Below are 18,921 nucleotides of genomic sequence, written 5' to 3'. Positions count from 1 at the left end.
CAAGCACAACAGAAGACCCAAAGATTAAATTATTTTATGCATCAAAATAGGTTAGTATTTAACATGAAAGAATAGGATGCCCTGGTTGGCTAGTGATACTTGTAGTAAGTCATCTTTCGATACCAACAAAAAAGATAATAAAAAGGAAAGAGGAAGGGGGGAAAGCAGTGAACTGAGTGATAAAAAGAAATAATGGCTCTGGCAACGTGGTGATCCTTAATGTATTTAAAAGCAATTTTTTTAGGTTTAGTCTGAGCTGCTGCTGTAAGTGTGTGTGTGTGTGTGTGTGTGTGTGTGTGTGTGTGTGTGTGTGTACGCGCGCGCGCGCATGCTTGCGCGTGTGTTTATATGTATGTATTATTAGGCTATGAGCATTGGCTCCATCTAGGCTGACTGAATTTTTTCTTAAGTTTTTATTTCTTTATATTGAGAGGGGAGGAGGAGCAGAAAGAAATCTCACGCAGGCTCTGCACTGTCAGCACAGAGCCAGACCCGGGCTGGAACACAGGCCCACAAGAAATGCTGTTAAAAATGCAGATTTCTGGGTCATATTTCAGATCTACTTAACCAGACTCTGTATTGATGGAGGTCAGGAACATCATTTTTAACAAATAATATCAGGTAATTCTTATAAATTGCCAAGTCTGAGAGCCACTGCCCCATTGTATATCACTTGTAGAACAATTGTAGGATTTTAACTGTATTTACCAACATGAAGAAAGTAGTGTGAGCACCTGCTATTACACTGATGGTTTCCCTCTTGTATTTTCATAATATGGAATATTTTTACAATAGAACATTTCTAAAATATCTTATTTGTTTACTAAAATAAAAAAGACATATGGAGACTTGAATATCCCTAAATGTACACTCTAGTAAAGAAAGGCAGACATAGGTATAAATATGAATAATGAAGGGACTATGGTAGAAGTTTGTAAGAGGTACACTGGGGACATAAACACAGGAGGTGCTAATATAACTGGAAGAAGTCAGGCTAGGAGAAACTTCCTGAATGGGGTGGCACAGAGTAATCTGAAAGGTGAGAAGATGCCTGCTAGATATACAATGCAGACACAAGCAAAACTTTCTACCTCATTATAAAGCATTGATGATACTTTAAAAAAAACAGATGTTGCTTTTGCTCAGAATTCTGTCTGAAGTCCATTATTAAAGAAATATTGAAGAAAACAACGATCTGCTATCAATTAAATAATTCTCCATTACCATCCATTATCCACAGCATTTGTCCCATCTCAAACATGAGCAAGTCTGGGAAACATGAACAGATAAGCATTTGTCAGCTGAACCGAACAACCATGGCAATAATGAAGCAGAAATAATAAATCAAGATTCAAATGGTAGTATCAGATCAAAGAACATTGCAACCAATTGTGAAGGAAAATATTCTCTGACTGAAACAAAATCCCCTTGGGGAAAGGCTTCCTTAAATTTTCATTCTCTAATGAATCAACTAATGGGCAATAACTGGCTTTGAAAAGTACATTAGAAAACTTCTGGACATTCAAAAAGTGACCAGTATCGTCGGTATACCTCAGGATGACACTTACCTGAACAACGTCAGCATTCAAAGGAGACAGAAAGTAAAAAAAATAAGAAATTATGTACAATCACTAAACATCAGATATTTGTTGTGACTTCTCAATATATGATTTTAGCAGGGTATCAGAAAATATAAATATTTTTTATTGCAAGTATAAGCTTTTCACATGTTAAGCAGTGATTCTTCAAGTTCATTTTACCAGGACTAATAAGTTCATTTAGGTCAGTAGTAATGGCAATTTTTCCTCTTTACAGCTATCCACCTTACCACCATAAAAATAAAGAAGGAAAAATTTTTCAGTCCAGTGATATCAGACACAGGGAGCATTTTATAGAAACCCTCTGTTTCAAATATCTCTAAAGATCTCACTACTACTAGAAATCTTTCTTTAGTGATTTAGGCATGTAATAAATGCCCATTTTATATGCCTCTGTAACAAATATTATTATATGCAAACAGGAAAACATATGTGTTTCAAATAAGCATGGTGGCGTTCTGGTGCTCTCAGCCATGGCTGGGGATGAAATCCAAAGTCCTGTACACCTGTGGATGTCTATGGCTCTTAAAAAGATAGGTATCTCTTAGCAGAAATCTAGCTCTTAAAGACACTATGAAAAACATTAAGATGAAAATATATGACTTAGTACATTTACTAAATTTTTCCGTAATTACTCAAAGGGCATTTTCATAAAATTATAAAAACAAGATGAAGTAAAAAATGAAATTATGATTAGAGTTTATCAAAAGAGACAATTTAGAGACTACAGGCCAGCCAATTTTGGAGCAAGACTTCTTATTGAGAATTGTGTAGATATGCTGCTTCAAATCTGGAGTAAATTTCCTTAACATTTTTGAAATTACAAAGTCCTCTATTAACTAATATCTTTCTTTTACTTTATTAAATCCTCAAAGAACATTTTAAGATATTAAACCACTGTCTTATGCAACCATTGCTCCTAGGCTAAAATACAAAGAACGTTCTTTAAAAGAACTATTTTCCATTCTTCAGCCATGTATCTAGCCACTGTATAGTTCATACTCTATCATATATAAGATTTCTTTCAGTTATTTGAATCAGTCATGCTCTACTAAATGCCCCTGACATAGACCATTCACCTAACACACTGATTCTCCTTGCATTAAAGCACTCATCACAGTTTGGGGTTATCTTTTTATCTATTTTTCCCACTTAGCTTAGAACACTTTTGAAGGCAAGGAAAAGTCTGACTTATTCATTACTATTTCCAGGCTCCAGTGCAATGTCTACCACAGAGTAGATCTGTATTTCTGAACTCATTCTCATTCTCTCTCTCTCTCTCTCTCTCCCTTTTATACCCTCCCTTATGAATACAATGTAGAACAAATGATGAAAAAAATTATTATTCACTTTGTTTCTTTGCATTTCTAGCAGAAGGACCTGCTTTGTAGATTATTCAGGGGAGAGAGATCCTTTGCCTCATCTGAAAGCTGATGTTTTTGTTTTCCTTGAAGAACAAGCAACTTTGAGAGGGTCATAAATAGTTAAGTGAAAGACAAGAGGCACCTGCCTAACTAAGATGATTACCTAAATCAAACCTAGAAAACAATCAGACAGAAAATACTGCAAACATACTTTCATATCTATTCCCCTCACTTTACAAAATGAAGTCACTCAGGATTACAGAAGTTGAGTACATTTCCCAAGAATACATACCTACTCAGTACCAGAATATTGACTTAAATCTATGTCTATTGAATAGCTAGTATTACAGTCTTTCCTGCATGAGCAAACATATCATATATTATCTTGAAAGTCTATGACCCTAAAATGACAATGAAAGCAAGGGAATTTCTCAGTTCTTGAATTTTATGAAAACAACATAGGATCCATTTTAACTGAAATGTTCTACAAGTCTAATAATTAAAATATTTTTATGCATAAAATAATAAAACTTGATCTATAGCAAAAAATGTTATGCTTATGATGTCATCAGCACATAATTATGCTTCTCTAATATAATTTCTTTATTTAAAGCTTAATTTGGCAAGACAGAATCTTCTACAAGTGTTTGAAAGATTGACAAGACTCAACACTGAAGACAAGATGCAAAAGCAAACATTCTTATTCCTGTTACTAGGATTATAAATTAGTACAATCTCTTTAAAAGACCATTTTGAAATAGTGATAATGTGTAAAAGATGCATCTCTTGCCAGCAATTTCACTGTAGAAATGTATCTTAGAGAAATAGTTCCAGGAATATACAGAAGCACATGTAGAACAATGTTGCACATTCTTAAAAGAAAGAAAATTGGAAATAACCCAAAGAGCCAATCATGGGACATCAACAAATTAGGTTCCATGCTATGGGGTACTTGGCAATGCTAAAAGGAATGTGTTAGTACTATAAGGTAAGGAAATAAAAGTTGACCAAGATTTTTAAAAAGCAACAGAACAGTTTATATAGTATGATGCAATTTTGATAGTAGTATATTTAAAATTATAGTCTATGCATAAAAATATTTATTTTAAATATATATATATATAATGTCAATAATAGCTCTGTGGTTGGACTTAAATGAATGGAAAGAGTCGTCATTAAAATGTTTATAGCTATTGAAAAATAGTAAAAAATTATTTTCAAAAATACTATCGAATATATTTGAAAGTTTTGATGGATAAATTCCTAGAAAAAAATCTTATCAAAAAAAGATTAAGTAATAATTAGGAAATATATATAAACTCATAACTCCTAAGACAATTGATTATTTCATTTAAAATTGTGCCACACACAAAAAAATCCAGGACCAAATGGCTTCACCAGTGGATTCTATAAAATATTTAAGAAAGAAATTAACATGTATCATCCAGAATCTTAGCAAATAAAAAGAGGCAATCTATTCCAACTCATTTTATGAGTTCAACCAACATAAACTTAAGACTAAACTGTAACCAAATAATATTACAAAAATTGAAAAACAAATAGCTAAAAAAAATCCTAAGCAAAACATCATCAACCCTAATCCAGCAATATACATAATGGGTAATAAACAGATCATGAATGAGTCAAATTTATTCCAGAAATCCGGGTTTAACATTTGAAAATCAATCAATATAATCCACTGCAATAACTTAGCATAAGAGAAAAATCATATGGTCATCTAAATAATTTAAAATTATTAAATTTTTTAAAAAATCTTAACAAATAGAAATAGGGGGGAACTTCCTTAACCTGATAAAGGTTTTCCAGAAAAATCTAATACTTAATGGTGAAGTTTGGAGGAATTTTCTTATGATATCAGGAATGAGACAAAGATAAGTTATCACTACTTTTACTCAACATTGCACTAGAGATCCTAGGCAGTACAAAAAGGGAAAATTTTAATAAGTTATAAAGAATGGATCAAAAGAAATAAACTCATTATTCTCAAATGATACAACTGAAAATCTAGAAAAATAAAAGGAATCAACAGAGAAATTAACATTGATAAGTAAGCTTTACAAGTCTATAAAAGGTCAACATATAAAATTGGAAATTTGGAAATTATAGTGCTTATGATGGCATAAAAAATCAAACACCTAGGAATAGATACAACAAAAGATGTGCAAGGCTTTCACACTGAAAAATTTAAACATCATTTAAAGAGTTTTTAAAGATCTTTAAAAAGCGCTATATATATATATATATATACACACACAGATATATATATAAGCCATGATAATAAATTAAAACACTTGAGTTTTTAAATATGTCAATTACACTCAAATTGATTTCTAGATTAAGTGCCATCCTAGTGAAATTCCAACAAGGATTTTGTAGAAATTGATAAGCAAAATTTCAAATTTATATAGCAAGGCAAAGAGTCGATAACAGTCAAGACAAACTTAAAGGATTAGCAAGCTAGAGAACTACTCTAGCAAATATTAAGACATAATTTAAATCTATTCATTACGATTGTGACTATGGCCACAATGATAGACAAATAATGCAGTGAAACAGAATAGCAAGTCCAAGAACAGATCTGCCCATACATGGTACACTTGATTTAAAACAGAGGTAGTAGCATTGCCAAACAGTGGGGAAAGGACAGCCTTTTCAGTAAATGCCCCTGATGACTTCTGAATCCATAGAAGTAAGAAAGCAAAAGTCAAACCACACACAAAAATGAATTCCAGATGAAATGTATAACAATATAGTGTCTGGAACACAATACAAAAAAATCTCCGTAACTGATAGGAAAGATTTATTAAACAAGACCAAAATAATACTAATTCTGGACTACAGTAGAGCTGAGAACAGCTGCTGATAAAAGATAACATTAAGAGTGGCAAAGCAAATCATAGAGTGGGAGAAGATATTTACAAACATTTTCTAAGGGCTCAAATTCAAAATATATAAGGAACCTCCTATGAATCAATACATAAAAGATAACTGAATAGCAAATTGGATAAAATTTCTGAATGACACTTCAAAAGAGCATATTCAAATGGCCAAAACACATAAAAAAGGTGTTAATTTATTAATAAAAAATGCAAATTAAAACCACAATTAGGTATCCATTGCCACTAGGGTAGTTTAAGTTAAAAACACTATTAATAGCAAGTGTTGGTAAAGCTAAGCCACAACTTGAAATCTCATACACCACAGGCTCGACTGGAACTTGGCTCAACCACTTGGGAAAAAGCAAACAATTTCTATGTAGCATTAGCCTATGAATCAGTAATTACGTATCACAAAACATGTACAATACAAATGTACATAGAAGAACTATTGGTAATAATACAAAACTGGAAACAACCCAGATGCCCAACAAGCAGAACAGATATGTACATTCTGAAGTATTCATTAGATGGAATTCTATTGAGCAAGAAAAATGAAGCACTGTTATATGCAGGAACATGGATATTTCTCACCCAAAAGGTTGAACAAAATAAATCTGATGCAAAAAAAAATTGCAGAATATATGATTCTGTTTATATTTATTTCAAAAACAGGCAAAAACTATTCTATGGTCTTGCAGTCAGAATAGAGTCTACCTTCGGGGAAGAGCAAGGTGGTAGTGATTGGGAGGGGCTGGAAGAGGCATTCTTGGGTGCAGACAAGGTTCTCCATCCTGAATGGAGCGTTGATTTCATGGGTAGAATTACTTTGTACTTCTCATTCAGCTCATTTAACTCACACTTCTCTGTATTTCTATTATTCTTTAGTTAAAAGGGTAAAACAAAACAAAACTATACAATACAATGTTTTATTTAAAGCAAAGGCCTTAGTTTCATTGCCATTCAACTTGTGCCTAAGCCAAAATTTAAAAACAACTTTTTAAAAAAGCTGGGTTAATTTTCTAGTACCAAAAAGGAGTTGCTATGATCTTTAAAATAATATGTTCTGGGGCGCCTGGGTGGCTAGGTCGATTGAGTGTCCAACTTCGGCTCAGACCATGATCTCAAGGTTCCTGAGTTTGAGCCCTGAGTCCAGCTCTGTGCTAACAGCTCAGAGCCTGGAGTCTGCTTTGGATTCTGTGTGTGTCTCTCTCTGTGCCCCTTCCCTGCTCATGCTGTGTCTCTCTCTGCCTCAAAAATGAATGTGTTAAAAATTTTTTAAATAACATATGCAAAAATATAGTCAATCAATCCAGTAGGTATTTTTAAAGGTTTTCAATTAAAATATAGTATATTTATTGCATAAAAATATCATGCCATGGGAATTTTTATCTGACATAAAATTATGTTATATTAAGCAAGTTGAGTCCCAAACTGGAATATTATAAATATCATTTGTAATATTTTAGCAGGCAATATTGTCTGTTATAGATAACAAATCTGTAATTTCTGTAACCATGACAATTAAATACTATAAGATTAGATGCCTTAAGATAGCATTACTGTTTATGGTTCCTGGTGTTAGGAAGCAAAATTAAGGCAGAAATGCATAAATACTTCTGATGCATAGATCTAAGTTAAAATAACAAATTTTTAAAAAACACATTGCAATCACTTAATGTTTGGGAAACTGCCCCACGTAAATCACTATAGTAGAAGACCACTTTGTTTATATGATACCCATAAATAAAACATGTAATGTTATGAATGTTTTAGAATTCATATATTTAGAACGAACATATGTTCATTCTAAAATGTTTTAATCTCTTCTGTGGATACTAAGTTTATTTGAGATAGATATTGGTCACCTAAAATGGAGAAAATTTAAAATGTGACTCACAGAAAACTAAAATCGGATATCATGGAAAGGTGTTAAGCCTAATAATAATTTAGCCTTAGGAGTTAAATAACTTGGGTGTAAATTCTAGCTTTTTAATATCTCTAATCTTTCTCATCTGAAGAATAGTAAAAATAATACACAAAATCCACTCACTGGATTGGTTAAGTTAGGAGAAATCACATTGAACACATTTAAAACAAAGCCCAACACTGAGTGAGTACTCAATAAATGGTTTTTGTCATCAATAATTGAGGTGAGACTACAGAGAACACATTGCTTACAAAAGCCAAATAGAAAAATCAGTCTCATATCTCAGTATTTTTAATTTTCAAACTAGGCTACTTCAATGCTCTAGGTAAGTATCCATCTATTTTTCATAAATGTCTTTTTCAATACTTTCATTAATTCTGAAAAACATAATTGACTCACTAGATTCTCCAAGCTTATATATAATACATGCTAAACCAAACTGAAAACGTGAATACTGTATACTTAATTCTGGAAAAGGAGTGAAGAAATGGGCAAAAAACATGAATAGACACTTTTCCAAAGAAGACATCCAGATGGCTAAGAGACACATGAGAAGATGCTCAACATCACTCATCAGCAGGGAAATACAAATCAAAACCACACTGAGATACCACCTCACACCAGTCAGAGAGGCTAAAATTAACAACTATGGAAACAACAGATGCTAGCAAGGATGTGGAGAAATGGGAACCCTCTTGGACTGTTGGTGGGAATACAAACTGGTGCAGCCACTCTGGAAAACAGTGTGGAGTTTCCTCAAAAAATTAAAAATAGAACTACCCTATGACCCAGCAACAGCACTAGTAGGAATTTATCCAAAGGATACAGAAGTGCTGATTCATAGGGGCATTTGTACCCCAATGGTTATAGCAATGCTTTCAACAATAGCCAAATTATGGAAAGAGCCTAAATGTCCATCAACTGATGAATGAATAAAGAAGATGTGATTTATATATACAATGGAATACTACTTGGCAATGAGAAAGAATGAAATCATGCCATTTGCAGCAACGTGGATGGAACTGGAGGGTATTATGCTAATTGAAATAAGTCAGAGAAAGACAGGTATCATATGTTTTCACTCATATGTGGAACTTAAACTTAACAGAAGACCATGGGAGAAGGGAAGGGGGAAAAATAGTTACAAACAGAGAGGGAGGGAGGCAAACCATAAGAGACTTTTAAATTCAAAGAACAAACTGAGGGTTGATGGTGGGGGACAGTGTAGAGGGGAATATGGGTGAGGGGCCTTGAGGAAGTGATGTGTTGGGATGAGCACTGGGTGTTGTATGTAAGCAATGAATCACAAGAATCTACCCCTAACACCAAGAGCACACTGTATACACTGTATGTTAGCCAACTTGACAACAAATTATATTTAAAAAAAATACAATAAAGAAAACATGGAGATGATGGAAAAAAAGGAATATCTGGAAAAGGTATTTTAATAATTCTAGTAAAGAAGACATGTGTGAAGAGCATTGTACTTGTTGCCAGAAATAAAAAGAAATATGTACTGGGATGCCTGGGTGGCTCAGTCGGTTGAATGTCTGCCTCTGGCTCAGCTCATGATCTCACAGTTTATGAGTTTGGGCCCTGCGTCAGGCTCTGTGCTCACAGCTCGGAGCCTGGAGCCTGCTTCGGATTCTGTGTCTCCTTCTCTCTCTGCCCCTCCCCAACTTGTGTTCTATGTTTCTCAAAAAATAAATAAATGTAAAAAAAATTAAAAAAACAAAGAAATACGTCCTGAACTAAAAGAAAAAATAAAAAAAAGAAATACGTCTTGAAGTAAAAAAAAAAATTATAAATGTAATATGTACCCACACATAAACATATCTAGTCTAAATAATCAAATATACACAAGACTTTAAAATATTTTTGACACAATGTTCCTATCAGTAGGTTTCATCTCAGACATTAAAAACCAAAGTAAAAACTGTCTATAAATATTAGTGCAGTGAATTTTTACTGGATTGTTCCAGAGTCTCAGTATAATATCAGTGTCCCAGACGTGGGCAGAATGGTGGCTGGCATTGAGGAGAGATGTTTTGGCTAACCATGATACACCAAGCAAACAACTATAAGTAAGATGACCTTACTTCTTGTCCAGATTTGCCACTAGCTAACATGATTTTAGGCAAATTACTTATTTCTCTGAGCTTGTTTCCTTATCTGTAAGTCTGAATAATCATGCCTTTCCATCTAACTTTCAGAATTGTTGCAAAGGATAAACTGCAGTTATGAATGTAACCATGTTTTGTAAACTTCTGGAGATCACACCAATGGAAGGCCTCTTATTAAATGAAGAGAGGGGGATTCATTTTGTCAATATTAGTTCCAATAAAACTAAATATATATGTACATTATCCATGCAACCACACATCTTTTATTCTTTTTAAAATGTAGATTTAAAAGAGAGTTACCTACTGGTTTAGCATTTGGGAATTATTCAGTGTCTATGCAGTGTCCAAGGCATGAATCTCATGTCAAAATTGCTTATTAAAGGACTCTTTTTAATGTATCTTGTATAAATCAACAGAACCAGGAAATTAATTCTTGAAAAAAAAAAGTGAAGTTTGACATAGCTTCTAGTTTTTAGTTGTTTGTTTCCAAGGTAGTGATACAAATCCTTTATTCATTGAAATCCTGAAAACAAGAATCTTAACCTTCCTTTATTCATTTCTTCAGAAAATATTTATTAAGTATCAACTATATGTCAGAGCCTTAACTGGACCTAAAAAAGGAAGAAGGCATGGTCTCTATCCTTTAGGGCTTACAGTGGGGACAATAGACATAAACAATCAGTTACAATTTAGTATAGTAAGTGCTATGGTTGGGGTATCTACAGGTTGTTATGGAAGCACTAAATAAGGACTCCAAACTCAGCCTAGAAGTTCAGGAAGTCTTCCTAGAGAATGCGGCAGCTGACTTAAGCCTTGAAAATGTTAGGCAGATCAGTCACACTGCAGAAAGGAGACAGGTCATTTGTGGCAGAGAAGAGAGTATGGATAGGTAATGATGTTTGGGGAAAAAAGAGAAAACATGATGCATTAGGGGAAATGCAAACAGTTTAGTGTGACTGGCATTGTGGGACTGGAGATGGAAGAGACTAGAATAATAAATAAATGAACTTGGAGAATTAATCAGGGACCATTTAATACAGAACTTTAGGTGAAATGCAAAGGACCTTAGGCATGTTACTATCAGTAGAGGAGACACAGGATGGAATTGGTTTTAGAAAGATAACTGATGATGGTGTGGAGAATGTGCTTGAGAGGAAGACTATAAGAGAGGGAGACTCATGTAAGGACCCTAAACTCTGAATATCCTCATTTCCTACATGGGAAAGAAAGATTTACAGAGATTAAGTAACTTGCCAAACATCACACCATTTGTAACTGGTTAAACTGACCTTCCTGCAAAGCTTTGCATAATTCTAATACATACGTTCTTTAAAGACGAAGGAAACTGCTTCTCATAAACGAATGTGACCAACTCTCAGTATTAGAGACTAGTAACAAATAAAACTGTAGGAAAACAATGACACAGGTCTACATCATCAAAATCAAGTACAGGAGTGAGCAATTATCCAGTGAATTAAGGACCATCTGGATAATCCTAGCAAAAGCAGATTTAGTGCCTGAGTCATTCAGATAATTGTGCAAACAATGTGCCTTGCTCTGGCTGCGTAACCTGGTCATTAATATCTTCCATAGTACGTTTTGCCCCGTGGCACTTCTGAAATGGACAACAGTAGCTCAGAAAGAATTAAGATACTATTCACTTCATGAGAAAGCCACATAAATAATAATGGGATCTTAATAGACTGAGAGGGTATTTTATATGTCCCCAGGAGCCATTTCACACAGTGATATATACACGATATATGTAAGCCAAATCCCACTTCAAAGAATAAAACAAGCTCAGCAATAGCACCCTCAAATGTGTGTTTTAATTTCAATTCTTTGTCAGAAGAAAGTTTTCTGAACATTAAGGCAATGAGAAATACTACTGCAAATAGACTTATAGGTTAAACTACAATAAGATTAAAAATTTCTATATGTCCAAAAACATAAAAGGTAAAAGGCAAAAAAAAAAAAAAAACAGTAAGAAAAGTTTCACGGTATACAATAGATTCTTCTATGAAACAAGTTAAGAAAAACATAACCCAATAAAGTCAAATCAAATACACACATTAAGAAATACAAAGAGCCAATAAACATGAAAACATATCTCACAATCATCCAAAATCATAGAAACACAATTCAAAAGAATAACCAGATCCACAATTTCTACTATCAACGTAGTCACAATTTTTTAAACCACAATACCAAATGTTAATGAGAATCTTGCCCAATTAGTTGACACTGGGTATCAATTTGTGCATAAACTTTTCCCTGGAACAATTTAGCAACAAGCACTAGGAGTATGAAAATATTTACATGTCTGACCCAGTAATATCTGTGAAGTTATTATAAGGAAATGGTCAAAATTGCAAAGGTTAATGTATAATCATGTTCATTTCCTTTTTTTTTTTAAATGTGTATTTATTTTTGAGAAAGAGGGAGAGAGAGACAGAGCATGAGGAGGGAAAGGGCAGTGAGAGAGAGGGAGACACAATCTGAAGGAAGCTCCAGGTTCTGAGCTACCAGCAGAGAGCGTGACAAGGGGCTGCAACCCCAGGAACCATGAGATCATGACCTGAGCCACAGTTGGATGGTTAAACAACTAAGCCACCCAGGCACTCCCATGTTCATTTCTATAAATGTAAAAAACAGGAAACAATCTAAATCCTCTATCTATAGAAAAGAATAGGTGGCAGCCATTAAAAAAATGTTTAGTAAAAATATTAAATAAAATAATGTTTATGGTATGATGTTAAGTGGGAAATAAAGCTAAATATAAAAATAAATATTCACTTGAATTCTAAAACTGTATGTTTAAAATACCTAGGTATATTCACAGAAATAAAATTGGAAGGTTCAGAGTAGGTTTCTCTGCATGGTGGAATTTTCTTTCATTTTCAATTTTTCCTGAAAAAATCTGTATTTCTTTATAAAAGTGTTATTTAAATGTCATATTAATAGGTATACTTTTGAATGCCATTTTATACACTACATTGTTCATACAACCATAACAAAATAATAATCTATCTTCCTCCTGCTACATTTCCAAAGTCACAAAACTGGTAAGTCCTATTCTCAGGATTTGAACCTAAGTGTCCTTGCTCCAAAGTTAGCACTATGGATATAAATATATGAAGTAAAGCACAGGAAAAGTTGCAAAGAAGAGCATAATCAATAACGAAAATTAAAATGCGTCAGTAATATGTGACATCTTAGATTAAAACAGAAAAACATACATTGGGAGATTTGAAAAATTGCCTCCTGTACTAATCCAAGGCATGCAATGACATATACACTGGTATTGGGAAAAATACATGATACAGATTGGTGATCAGAATAAAAATGGATAAATTAATTACTGAATAGATTGTGGGCACTTGGAGGTAGAGGAAGGAAGTCTGAAAAAAAAATAATCACAAACCAGAAGCCTGGAAAACTGTGGTATGCTTTGCTAAAAGCCAGTTGAAGGGTGATGACTACTGATGGGGGGAAAAAAAGTTTTTACTATGTATATTATCACAACTTTAAACAGTACTTCTACTAATGGCTATTATTTATGAGTAATGACTACAGCCAAGCCTTATTTTAAAAGTGTTGTGCGCATTATCTTATTTAATACTAAAAAAAAAAAAAATCCCACAAAAAAACTCTGAGGTAAGTGCTATTATAATCCCCAGTTGACTTACTGACATTCACTTATCTGCATAATGATATATAGATAGCAGAAGTAGGCTTCCTTCCAAAGCCTGCGTGCTTAGCTGCTAGGCTAGTAATTTGAAATGGCTAATGGAGGAGAGATGAGAAAAGAAATGCAGGAGAGAATTTTGTTCCCAATAAAATAAATTGCATCAACTGGGGGAATTCACTTGAAAACCTGAAGCAGGAAGAGGAGATAAGAGGAAGACAAAGAAAAGGTTAGAAAAAAAGTTAGAAAAAAATTATCACATCAGATCATTGGTGGTATCAAAAAGTAAAAGATCAATGAGGAGATGGAGAATATGGAAAATGGCAGTTCAGAGGGGAAGAAAAATGAACAGTACACCAGTAAAAGAAAATGAACATTGGACTTAATGAAGAGCTTACTGGTGACCTAGAATGGGTTCTTTGCTAGGATGTAAACTGTGGCCAATTTGTATATAAAAATGGATGGACATTGTTGATCTCTCTTTTAATAGAGATCTAATACTGCATGTTTTGTATAGAAAAGTATAAATCATCTGTTTCAACTGTTTGTCTCACGGGGCACAGATTAGAGAAAATATATAGAATAACTTATACATAGCCATAACCCCTATTGGAGAATTCAATTATTTTGTGGAAGGATATAGAAATGTCTGATGTCATCCATTACTCCTTTTGAGAGAATAAAAGAGCTAAGGGAAGTTTCCAAAAGTAGTTCTCAGCACACAGCCTTCCAATATATAGGATAAATATATTATCCCTAAATCGTTGCTCCAAATCATTCCTTAGTATGATGTTTCCTCAACAAGAATCTTTGAGGCTACTTAGAACTGTGTTCAGTGTTGTGGAGTATACAAAAACATAGGTCATGGTCTTTTTCTGCAAAGTACTTCCTTGCCCAATTAGAAGACAAATCAGATATACGTAAATGGCTATGCAAATAAATAAATAAGACCGAGTGCCTGGATAACTGAATAACCTTGGCCTGTATTGTTACTGGTATAACATTGAGCAAATTTTGTTATCAATACCAAAAATCACAGGAAGCTGAGGTATTCTATTTGAAGGGAAACTGCTATGCAATATAATTCATAGTAGGTTGTTGAAATATTAGGGTTGAAATAGTGGAATTTCAGAAAGCTTTAGGCAAATCACAGGTGTCCTCTAAATCTTAGTTTTCTCATCCAGGAAAATGAAAAAGTTATCATCAGGATTAAATAATTTCAGGCAATGGGAAAAATAAATGCACATACATTTATAAAATAAAGTCCGTGTAGTGCAAATAGATATGAAAAAGCAGCACACATTTAAATATCAGATCCACAAGTAAAATCTGTACAAAGAAATAGATTTATACCAACTTCAAAGGTTCCAAAGGTCCCTTAGTTTTACCTCTTGCAAGGTGGGTGGATCTTTTTCCCCCAGTTCTCCAAATGCTGCTATCTGTAAGTTACCATCCAAATACATTTACAACCCAAAAAGGAAGGCAGGGCATATAGAAACCATTATGCTCTGATGAGTTTAATAAAATATCTTGGATATGATATGTATTTATTTCATATGTGTGTTACACTTCAGGTTGGTAAGGCTCATATGTACACTGTAAAGCTGAAAAATTCAGGGAAATAGCACACTCTAAGGATGTATTCAAAATAATATCTGGAAATACTGATCTTAAGACATGTTACAGAAACATCATTTCATGCAGGGTTTCCTCAGTCTGAGCACATCTTCTCAGGCTTTTTCCCCAGTGGAGAATTTGATTCCCTTTTGCCCCTCCCACTCAGTGCTTCCAGATTGCTTCAGAAGGCCCAGGCAGCCTGCTCAGCAGCAGGCAAACGAGCTATATATAGCCCCACCTTGGAGATGTGCACACAGAAGCACACATGCAAATGCCCATGCTGTATTTGGCATGAATAAACGAGAGAAGGTTGCAGCTTTCCTCTCTCCTTCTTCCCCATCACCCCAATTTTTCAATAATTTTCAAAGCAGGGTGTCATCGCTTCCCTAGAGTGATGCAGCCTGTAATTTCCCTGCGATTCTTCTGCCTACTGTTTCCAGCAATCCGACTCCGGCAGGAACCGGCATTGGGCCAACACCTACTACCCAGATGCGGTCATCCAGGGAGGCTGCCTTGCAGCCGCGGGGAGCCCATCCGGGTACAATTACTTGAGTCTCTGGGAATCCCTGTGCATAAACCCATTTTTTAGAAACCAGGCTAGGAGGTGGGTCCCCATGGACATCGACAGACTAGAAGAGAGAGGCGAAGCTTTCCTCTCTCTCCCCTCCCTGGCCTGCAGTAAATAGGGGAGAAGGGCCCAGGTTTTCTCACTGGAGGCATAATTAATCGGTAAATGCCCTTAGAGTTGCGGGATTTCTTCCCCACCGCATCACTTCTTCACAGAGGAGCGGGGGAACAAACAAGTGCCTTCCTCCCCTCGGCGCAGTCATTCCCAGTTTTTGCAGGGATGTGCTAGTCTAGACGCAAGGGTCGAGAGGGAAAATGAGTGGGTGCGGACAGGCGTGGGGAGAAGGAGAAGCCCTTCCCGGTTTAGGAAGACCTGCGGGCTCCCGGCTGCTGGCATCCAAACCCTCCCCTGCGGGTCGACATGGCTTTCCTAGGGCGCAACACCCGCCGCGGCGGCCAAAGCCTCCGGGAGGAAAGTTGACGAGACGCGGATGGGGGCTTGGTCCCCCCTCCCAGGGCACTGCCGCCCTGCCCCGCCCGTCACCGGGGCTCCCGCGCCCCTCCTTCCCAGCAGCACCCAGACGACCTCCATCCCAGTCCTTCCAGCCGTACTTCGCGACCAGAGCTGCGGCGACCACATCAATTTGGGGGTGACGAGGGCGGGGCAGAGCTGGGGGAAGGGGAAGGCAGGAAACAGCACGAAAATACGCATTCTTTTTCCGAGCTGCAAAGAAGGAAAAGTCCTGCCTCCTACCTGTTCTGTGCTCCTGCTCGCCTCGGCGCCGCGCGGCTGGACTGTAACCTACAGGTTTCCCTCTTCCGCTGCAAACACCTGGGAGCGCATCTCCGCACCCGGCGCCCCTCCTAGCCTCGGCGGAGCCCTGCCTAGCTACTTGACAGCAGAAGCCGGGCCTTTTAGAGCGGTCATTGGGGCCGCGGGGAAAGCGGGGCGGGCCCCGGAGAGAAACCCGCGCCTCTCATTGGGCAGGCGGGATGCCACTCTCACCCCAGACCAGGGTTTGCTGCGGACTGAGGTAGCTGCTAAGCCCAACTGCAAAGGGTCTCTGCAGTCCCTGGAACCAAACCCTGCTGCCAAAGGATCAAGGACCCCTCAGAGGAGGGACACTGGTTTGATGGCTTGTCATCTGAGGCCCCAAGAGGGAGGGAAGGGCCAGGCAGCACCAGACACCCAGCACTTTCCAGAGCTTCCCTGAAGGGACCATCTGCTCTGGGAAATTTGACAGGAGAAAATATCAGGAGCAGTGCCTTGATAGGGAAGCACGAACTTCAGTTAAGAATGGAGCAAAATACAAGAAATACGTATATTGACGTGAAAAAAAATCACAAGAAATAAAAAGACATGAGGGTTGTGTTTATTTCAAGTTTCCTTTTTTTTTTTTTTTTTTGCCTAAATGTAACCCGGTAGTTTTTCCCGTGGAATAAAGGTTGAACTGTTTCTTCTGTACTGCAGAGAGACTCCAAAATATTCCCTGGTGGGAACAGTGCTTTAAATGGGAAGACGCTGCAATAATAACCTCTCCTGAAAGACTAAAAGGGAGAAATTAAGGCCAAACTGCATAAGGAACTTGCTTTGGGCAGTTCATTTGGTGGTGGAAGTCTTAATCACCACCAGACTGACTGATAATGGATCTGTTTCTCTTCTACTGATATTAGTCCCTCATTCCTTTTATGCTCAAACCCTGAGGCTGCAGAGGATGCTTAAGCCAACCCCAACATAGGTAATCCCAAACCTGCCTTTTAGATGAAGGGGAGCAAGGGTAAAACCATTTTGTTCCCATCTTTCATCTCTGCCATTTGGCCAGGTGGAATCAGTGAATCAGCCCACAGAATTCTTAAGTGGGGAAAATGATAGAAGGAGTACCATAAAATTGGGGGAAGGGAGGTGTCTTGTTTTAGTGCCATATTAGAAAACAATCGTCTCACTTCCAGCCTACCTCCTTTTTGCAAATAGCCAAGTTCTTCATCCACCTAAATTAAGTAGCCGTCTTAACTTGTGCTGAGCATAACACAGCCCACTGGACAACTGTGAGAGAAGATAGCATTGTTATTAAATGCTAAATAAGTGTAGGCTCTTAGCTTAGTGCTTATGGTTGTTATTACTATTAGGGGAGACTCTTCATAAAATGTTCTCTTCATAAAACTGGGATGATTCAAATTAATGTACTTGGAAGTGGGAAAGGACCCTAGAGATAATTTACAGAGAACAATAGATATGGCTTTTATGCTGGGAATTTAACTTACCACTGACTGGGAATAACTAAAAATGCAATGGGAAATTTCAAAACCTTTCAGCCATGTTTCCACATAATATGCCCATTAGTTTGTGTCTCCACCCCAGGGACCCACACCAATTGTTCCATTGGATTGGACCAATCATTCATTACTTAGTGCATTTACTGAGCACTTATTCTCTGCCACACCCTGTGTTAGGTGCCAGGGAACTAAAGAAAAATAATACATTGAACAGGAAGCAATAAAGATAGTAAAATATTGTAGTAAGGAATATGTAATTTCCTTTTTTAATATGTTTAAGTTAATTTATTTATTTTGAGGGAGACAGAGCGCGAGCAGGGAAAGGGGAGAGAGAGAGAGAGAGAGAGAGAGAGAGAGAGAGAGAGAGTCCCAAGCAGGCTGCACAGGGTCAAGGCAGAGACTGAAGTGGGGCTGTAACTCACCGAACTGTGAGATCTTGACCCGAGCTGAAATCAAGAGTCTAACGCTTAACCAACTGAGCCACCCAGGTGCCCCAGGCATATGTATTTTCAGCACTAACATCTTTCAATTCCTAAACCTAAATAATTTTGAGTAGCGATGAACTCTAGCAGATCTTCCCCTAAATTTAAGCAGAGAGGAGAAGGTGAAATATCAAGGAAAGAAACTGAACATTGGGTTTAGCACAAGAGTTGAAATTGGAAGTGAAAAGAATATTAAAGAAATCTCTGCTATCCTCATTCTTTCATTCCTTAATTCATTCCTTTCTTCAACAAATATTGCTATCACAAATATAGTGGTGAATGAGGTAGGCAAGCTCTCATGGAGCATATTTATTTTTTAAATATACAGTGTTACTCTGTATATTTACTGATATAATTACAGCTCTCTAGGTGTGCGTATGT

At 36.4% G+C, this 18,921-nt stretch overlaps 1 protein-coding gene across 5 annotated transcripts in view; it reads right to left on the bottom strand.

The window, feature by feature from the left end:
- The window catches only part of CNTN1 (contactin 1), a 362,215-nt gene extending 345,517 nt beyond the window's left edge, over window positions 1-16,698 (bottom strand). For 4 of the 5 annotated variants that reach the window (XM_015085046.3, XM_053226129.1, XM_027035908.2 and 1 more), the window contains exon 1: window positions 16,539-16,697. The gene's annotated coding sequence lies outside the window, so the exon portion shown is untranslated. Of the gene's footprint in view, window positions 1-16,538 lie in introns of all 5 variants that reach the window. The other variant, XM_053226130.1, reaches the window with a different exon arrangement.
- Window positions 16,699-18,921: the final 2,223 nt, after the last annotated feature.

This window comes from Acinonyx jubatus, chromosome B4 (assembly GCF_027475565.1).
Source record: "Acinonyx jubatus isolate Ajub_Pintada_27869175 chromosome B4, VMU_Ajub_asm_v1.0, whole genome shotgun sequence".
NCBI lineage: Eukaryota > Metazoa > Chordata > Mammalia > Carnivora > Felidae > Acinonyx > Acinonyx jubatus.
Note: the sequence above shows the minus strand (reverse complement) of the source record. Positions and strands in the feature narration are given on the sequence as shown.